Source organism: Empidonax traillii, unplaced genomic scaffold, assembly GCF_003031625.1.
Source record: "Empidonax traillii isolate 1590-97213 ecotype Southwest subspecies unplaced genomic scaffold, ASM303162v1 scaffold2:size4533513, whole genome shotgun sequence".
Lineage (NCBI taxonomy): Eukaryota > Metazoa > Chordata > Aves > Passeriformes > Tyrannidae > Empidonax > Empidonax traillii.
The window spans coordinates 3,780,987-3,789,480 of NW_020955195.1; positions in this window are offsets into that span (position 1 = coordinate 3,780,987).

Sequence of the window (8,494 nt, forward strand, 5' to 3'; positions counted from 1 at the left end):
TTGCCGAGCAATAGTTCCTCTCTGAATGCAGGCTGCGTCTCAAAGCTTGCATTGCACAAGAAGAGTATTCTGCACAAACCAAGGCAGAGTTCGAGTGCAGCTGAAATCTCATCTGCCCTCTGGGGGTTGTGTGCACCCTCCCACCTCCCAGGCCAGGCCAGTTTCCCCAGCAGTGGCAGTGTGTTCGCGTAGTTGTTGGCTGCTGCATTCTCTGCTGTTCACGGGATTATTTCAGGGAGAGGATAAATGTGGGAACTTTGCTGCCCCTTAGCTGTGTCCTTAATTGTCTTAACAATTGCAATGTAACGACTGCTTTGGAAAGAAGTTCAAATTAACCTTGTAGGAGTCAGTTGACATTTTCTGTCAGGAGCTTCCAGGTGATTGACCTGCAAAGCTGTAAAAGGAATGTATCATTTCCCACCCTCCGAGCCTGTCCCTGGTCAGAGCAGCTCAAGCTACCGGTTGCCCAGTACCAGGGAGCTGAGCTGTGGTTCTCACCTCGATCAATCTTGCAATGCTTGCTTGCTCTTTTTTTGGGTGAGCTTGCTGTAGGCTGCAGTTTAGACTGCATTAAGCTTCCAACATACGCTCCAAAAATACAAATTCAGTTATTTTTATGAAGGATACATATTGTCATAGAAGCTTTTGTTACCAAAAGGGGATTAAGAGGCATCGTGAGAACTCCCAAAACTCTTTAGTGGAATGTACTGTATATTTGCAACGTAGACTTCTAGAAGTGATTGTCGTCTCTGATAAGGTCTTAGCTTGCTCTGAGGTCCTTACTGTATTTATCTGTAGTTGTGATTGTACTTTCTTATACTTGTGGGTTTTTTCTGGTTTGGGGTGTGTGGAAGGACAGAACAGACACTCAAGTCCTTTTTCTTTTGCTATCTTTCGGAAAATGCAATGTATTGTGTAATTTTGCTACTAGTGAAATGAAAATTATACCTGTATGTATATAAAGGTAATATAGTAAAATTAAGCCTTGTTTAAAAGTAGATTTAATGTTTGGTTACAATGTCCTTGAACAGAATATTTTGCTTTGAAATGTATTACAACCTAACCAGTGGTCAATTAAAACAAGCAAAACATGACTTTGTATGTTTCCTTCTTCAGCGAGGGAGAACACCCAAAGCATTTCCACTGCCCCTTTCAGAACAATATATTAGAGAAATGGTTCTCATTAGCGTGTTCAAGCTGGCTGAACATGTTAGGAACCGAGTGGCTCTGTTCAGAAGCGTCTCTTCTGTTGGAGGGGTGTCCCTGCAGTGTGCTCTGGGATTTGGCAGCTCAGTTTTTTAGGCTGCCTATGTTGGGTTTTGGGGTTCTCGCACGGGACCTGATGTGGTGCCATTCTTGGACCCACCACCCTTCTGGCACGTATACCCTCTTAGTGGGTGGCAGCTGCATTGCTCCCTTGAATAAAAGGCACCTGACTGCACATGGAATTATTTATCATCAGTAATCCTGTTTCTTTGTTTTGATTGCCATCTGCTGGCAGAATGACGTGTTCATCACCATTTCACCAAGCCTGAGCCACACTAACCATTTTGAATGCTTCTGCGTAGCTTGTGTGTGAATGCTGCAGAAAAGGGCTGCCTTTCAGTGTCTGAATTCACAGGCTAACAATGCCTGAGGCAGAGCTCAAAGCTCTCTGGAGGTGGAATAGCAGCGGAGGGACCCAACTTCTCTCCCAAAGCTCTGCTGGGGACTGTGCTGTGCAGCTGCTCCTGTTTCCAGACAGGCACTTCTTTAGCCCTTCGTGTTCCATCCCTGCTGTCTTCTTAGAGCTGGAGAATGAGGAAGAGGAGATGTGCCACAGGAATCTCCGAACTTGGGCTGGGGCTGGACGCAGACGGGCAGGGACACTGACTGAAAACAGCAGAGGAGACTAAAGGGCTAAGGAGTAAGTGGGTACATCCCAGGGCTGTGCATTGTATGTGTGTGACTTCAGTACAGAGGTGCAAATATTTAGAGTGCAGGTACTCAGGCACAGATGCCTGCAGTGGGAGGAGGAAGAACAGACCAGGCATGCAAAGCTTCCAGGCAGTGCCAGCTGCTGTCCTGCCCTTGCTCCCAGGAACTGAGGCTGTACCGACTGTTCAGCCCAGGCTGCTTCACCTGCGCTGAGGCTGCTGGGGTGGCTGGGTGTGAGGTTCCTGGGTGGCTCCAAAGGGGAGCCTGCCTGCACTGTCCAGCACAAGTCTCATCCTTAACAAGTGCTCTCGTAGAAAAGGCTGATCTCTCACCAGAGTTCCTGTGCCCCACCATGAATGCCACAAAATTCATCCGGTCAGCGTGTTAAATACTTAAACTCAGGTGATGAATCAAGTTCTGTCCTGGCAAGTTCCTAGTCTGAAAAAAAAAAAAAAAAATGCCAGCAGCTTCAAAGAGAAATTGATGGGCATTTATTTAGTCACATGCAGGAAGATATAAAATTTAGCCTAGGTGACAGCAATTCACAAGGAGGTGATACCAGCAAGACCTCAAAAGCAAAGTTAGAATTCTACCTGGAGGAATGGTTGGAAACTGCATCTTTAATATGATCAAGCATTTTGTGTAAGGTAAATAAAATCAGATGAGCTTCAACTTTTAATTCTGTTGCTGTCAAATGAGATTTATCTGCTTCAACTGAGAAATTAAAAATGCAGTTCTTTAATTTCAGTACTATGCAAATAGTATTAGAAGATGACTCCAAATGCTGGAAGATCAGAATCTGCTGAATCTTTCAGCAGATCTTTAGCATAGACTGGAAGATCTATTGCTGTGATCCATGGTGACATTTAATTCTTTTGTATCCTTTTCCATAGATAGTCTGAAATGCAAGTGCATTTCCCAGAGACGCTTCTCCTAGCACAAGTATTTGCAGCTCTGCAGAAGCAAACAAGGTAGGAGATGTCAGAAGACCATGCATTTATCCAGAACTGTGAAATGAAGCTCCAGTTCTGCAGAAACTGGAGTAGCTTTGAATCCCTTAACAGGACAGAGGCTGCATCAGTTTGAATGATCCCCACCTGGACAAAGCACAGGATAGGGCTCACATCCACCTGTGTCCTCCTGCCAGACCCACCCCTGCATTTTCTCCCAGGAAGTCACTGGATTTCAAGGTGAAGAAAACCAAGTGTTTTTTTAAATCCCCTCCTTTCAGAAATGGCTTGGGTTTTACCAGTTTTCCCTCTCTGCTTTGCTCTTGTGAGACCCCCCCCGAGGTCCTGTGTCCACCTCTGAAGCCCCCAGCATAAGGCTGTAGACCTCCTTCCAAGGAGGCCACGAAGATGAGTGGAGGGCTGGAGCGCCTCTCCCGTGGAGACAGGCCAAGGGAGCAGGGGTGGTTCAGCCTGGAGAAGAGAAGGCTCCAAGGTGACCTCATTGTGGCCTTGCAGAACCTGAAGGGGGTTTACAAAAAGGGGAGAAAGGGACCTTTTTCGAAGGCATGTAATGAGAGGGTAAGTAGCTAGAGTTTTTTGGAACCCAAGGACCTGGACCCGTCCTGGCTTCATCTGCAGGCACAGCTTTGCATCTGAGCTGGTTCCTCCAACATAAGGAAAGGCAAAGAGTAAAAAGTTTATCCTTCTAGCACTAGTTACTTCATCAGTATCTTGCCTTCCCTTCCTGTGCATTGCTCCTTGGCATGCCATGCCCTGTTTCTGGTAAAGTGCTCTGTTGATAGAGGATAATATTTTTCCTCTCGTTCTTGGGTATATTTAGGATGACCTTTGTATATTTCAACCTCACATGTACTAGTAGATTATATTATCTTGCCTCCTGCAGGTCCACAGGGTTAATTAAACCACGATTATTCAGGTTTGGTGTTTCTTAGGAGGGAAGAACTACACAATTGCACAGGCTGAACAAAACGTACACTAAAAGACTTAGGTGACAGCTCAAAAAAATAAAGCTCAAAACCACAGGACAAGAACAGGCACTGGCCATGAGACAATTCTGCTGTTGTAGCTAAGACAAGCTAGGCAGAATGTGTCTAATCCTAAGGTAAATTGCAGGTGATGCATCTTAACAGATCTTGCAGAGATGGCTAAAATCAAGCCAAGGTAGATTTAAGGCGTGACACAACCTGAGGTCCAATAAAACAACTTTACAAAGCTCAAGTCTGTTATGACAGTGTGGCTGAGCTGCAAGGTTACAATTTCTAGGTAAGAGAAGGCAAGTCCAAGGCCTCTTAAGAGCTGAAATTTCAGAAAATTCTGTTGTGCCAGTGTTTGTGGCAAACAAACACCCACTTTCCTCTGCAAGGAATTTCCAAGGAATGAAGTCCTTCAAACAGCCTACAGTACCAAGGACTCTGCAATGAGAGGTCAATACTTGTAATAACTTTGATAGCTTCTAAAAAATTTAAGGTTTTGTACCTTTAGTAGAGGCCCTACAGGCCTCATGTAGTTCCTATTTTCTGATGCGTCTGTGCCTGAGATAATGTTTGCCCTTGTTTTACACATCCAGTTATAGATGCTGAAGCAATTTATTTTTGGAGCAATGAGCATGAACAAGAAAGCAGTCTGGCACTCTAGGCAAATGTGTGCTGAGGCAGAGCCTTGCTTTCAGATAACGTGGCTTTCTCAGAATTATCTGCTTATTGATCTCTGCGACTCCAGTGCCGGAGTCATCTGAAAATCATCTGATTTATCTATTTTTCTCTCTATGGCATTCTTAGAAATCTGAAGTGTCTCTCTTGGCATTAAATGTAACTGCAGTCATGTCTCCACTTAGCTTTTTAGCTACAGGCTGGGTTTCTGCAGCAGAGATGAGCCTGGCTTGGGCACATGAGCCTCCTTTGTGACACGTGGGCACTGTGGTGCCTGTGTTTCCTGAGCTGGGCTCCTGGGCTGGGCCATAAGCTTTCATGAAGGAGAGAGAGGGTTTCTGTGGCATTAGCAAGGTGCTGCCTTCCCAGGAGAGTTTAATAAGAAAATCACGCTTTGTAGTTCTGCATCTTGCTAAAGGGCAGAATAAATATTGATGTGCTAGTCAGATCCAGCTGAGCTGTCTGAATAATCCTCTAATAAATCGTATAATAAAGAAGTGAATTCAGTGGGAGATCAGCTGTTTACACTGATCTGTAACTGATCCCTAGCAAATAACACACCTACTTAGGATTTTTCCTGCTTTCAATAAGGACCTTTCAGCCCCAGGGACGTAGAGGATGAGGTGGTACAAGCTGTTTCCCACCTCCCTGCTTGCAGTGGCGTGGTTTGCACAGCCACCAGGATCAGGAGCACGCTGTGCAGTGGGAGCCACTGCCGGCCAACTGAACCATGAGGCTCTGCATGAGCAGCCTGCAGCTGCACAGCCTGGTGACTGGGTTTGTGCTGGCTGGCAGAAATACCTCTCTAGGCAGAATTGATTCTCCTGCTGCTGCTGCTGCAGACTCAACACCAAAAGCTCACAAGGGAGCTGGCTCTGCATCGCTGCAGAGGGGACTGTTTGTAGAAGCTTGCTCTAGGGCTTGCAGAGGCTGCTGCAGAAGCAGGGCAGCTCCGTGGTTCTGGGTACCTGCTGTGGTCTTGGACCTGATTTCAAAGCAAACCTTTTGGAAACATGGCCCGTGATAGCTGGGAATCTGCACAGTGCTGCCCCTGGGGGCCCTGTCCTAGACCCACCTGTCCTGTGTGATCTGGGCCCCTGGAGGAGGGTCTCAGTGCATTTGCTTTTGTGACTCCAGAGCTGATCAGACCCTGGGGTTTCTGGAAAGGTTGATACACTGTCTGTGATGTTGTGAGCCTGAAGCACTGGTCTAACAGTTCAGAAGGGATCTGCCCTTCTCCAGTGTCTCATGTCATGGCAATGTACCCTTTTGTGCCATGGGACAACGAATTGAATAAAAGGAACTGGGTGCCTTCTGCCAGCTCTCTGGGGACAAGCTCTCTTGCTCCTGCTGTTTCTCCTTGACATACCTCATGTTTGGAAAGGAGACCAGAGGAACCAACCTATTGCTGTGCATCCTGTAAATCCTGCCTGAAATGTCTTGAAGAGGCCTGGCCCTGCTCCTGTTCCTGTCACAGCAGCTAAGAAGCATGGGACTCAAAGTTCTACTTATGGTCCGAAGCTGCACTCGTTGCCTTCTATGTGCCCTTGTACAACAGACACATCTCTGCAGAACACAACAGTGCAAGAGGCCCTGCTGTTCAGCCTGGTTCTTCCTTGGTACCACAAAGGGACAGGCACTTCCCATAGGCTTCCCTCCTGCTCCCCTGCACCTGACAGTTGGACTGAGCTGCGGGGCACAACACCTTTTAGAGCTTCCCATCCTGCACCTGAGGATATTGCAGGGTTTGGGCCAGGCACTGAGTGTGCTTTGTCCCTAGAACAGGTCTTACATTTGTTCTTCGGGGCCCTGCTGCTTGTCTGGGTGAAAGGGTTGTTGGGCTGCAAATGATGCAGAGCCCTGGGTTGGAAGGGGCTGACAGCATCACCTTTCTGCTGCCTGCACAGCACGATCTGGATCTGTCTCCTCCTTGCTCTCCCTCTGTGTGCCAGAGGGCACAGAGACTTAATTTGCCAGCAAACAGACGTGTTGGGGATTCAGAGCACGTTGCCGTATGCATGGCCAGTTTTACTGCTGGAAAAGGCTTTTTTTTTTTTAGTGCCTGTGAAATAAGATAAGCCAGACAGCGTTATGTTGGTATCAGTGGACAAAAGAATCGAAAGTAAGGATTTTACATAACAACAATAACAAAAAAAGATGTATCGAGTCTGATGCTAGATGATTCATAAAATAATTAGCGTTTCCGAGCGTGTCCTAATTTCAGACAAAAGTGAAAATACAACAAAATGAACAGAAAATGATGGGTTATGCTTTTGGAACAAGGCACTGTAATTGAGCCAGATGGGCCCAGATGTCTCCTCGCACTCTCTGACTGAAATGATCACCTATTCAGGGAGATATGTTGTGGTAGAAACTGTAACAAAGATGCAAGAGGAAATTTTCCACAAGCAATGATTACATTAAGGAGACTTGAGGCAGCTCTTAGTGCTCTAGTGAGGCTAATTGTGTATGAAAATAGGGACATTTCATGGCTGACTTAAAGAAGTACTCACTGCTGCTCACACTTCAGTTTGCATTTTGATTCAAGAAAGACTTTATAATCAGTCTCCTCTCTCATCACCTGGATTTGGCTCCAGGTTTCCTTTTGGTCATATGCTCTTTCTGTTCCTGGCTAATGCAAGCAAACCTCTTCTCTCTGTGTTTTGGCTTTCTGGATGAGTTTGATAACAGCAAAGCGTTTTAGTGTTTTTCTTCTGATCTGTTTTTAGAGTTTCAGTTTGAAGTGGCACCTGAGTGAAATGGTTTCATATCACTGCAACATTTGACATGATCGGCCTAACCAGATATCTCGGAAGAGTGTCTCACACTGTAAAGGTTTCCCTTCTTCCCTGCACTTGCATTTGAAGCTGTCAAGGGATTATGTGTGTGTGAGGAGGTGGTAAGCACATCTGCAATTCTATGCAGACTTGTCCACATGAGAAAATGGAGGTTTAAGACTGTAGCATTTGGTACCTAGTTGGTGTTAGGAATATGCTGGGGCCATCAGGTCTGGAATGGGTCTGAGCATGGGGATGCTTGATCTGCCTGTCCAAGGTTCATACTAACACGGCAGAGAGGTGTTTCTCTCTCAGGTGCACATAACCCAACTTCTCCACTGTTGGAAACTAGTTCCTGCTAGAGAGTTTGTCCCCAGGCTGGTGGAGCAAAAACCTCCAGTGAAACCCATTGCTTCCTTCTCTTCCCTACTTGAAGGTGTTTTGCCCAGGGATTTGGATTTGCTTTACAGCCAAAAAGGAGCCTGTTCTCCCGTGGCTAACCCAGGGCACCATGTTTCTCAACGCATGCCCAAAATGCTGTTGCAGATTGATGGGGGATCAGCACAAACACAGTGTTTGAAGTGGCCACTGAGGCATGAGAAGCTGCTGTATCCATCAAACACAACCAGATTCTTTCTGGGAAGGGACTCACAAAAGGAGAGCAGTGGAGAGCTGGACAGGGAGGACCAACACACATTTCTGCAGAGGGTTGTTCATCTTCAGCCTGGCAACTTTTATCTGAGCTCCCGTTCAGCACTGTGGCCAGATGGTGTTGCGAGTCTTTCTGTGGAGAGCTGTTTGCAGGTCTCAGATGGTCTAGAGCTCCATGACAGCACAGTAGTCCCTGAGGTGAACTGCCTTATATATTCACCACACAAAAAAGCCTAAAGCTGTTAGTCAAAGCTTCAGGTGTGCTCTGGATCCCTGTATGTGGATTAGTCGCTGAGAGCCCCAGGGGGCAGAGCTTATACACATTCAATTGTTTCAAGCGACACTATAAGCCACACAGCTGTTAAAAAAATAAAATAAAAAAAAAAAAAGATTTCTTATTATCATAGTAACTCCTCACCACCCCCCTGCACCTGTTACCTAGCAGCTTACAAAATCTCCTTTCTGATGATGGGAATAAAGAGGTTTTGTTTTTTCCCCCTTTTCAGTAGGTTTCTGGGTAGGAGTTAGT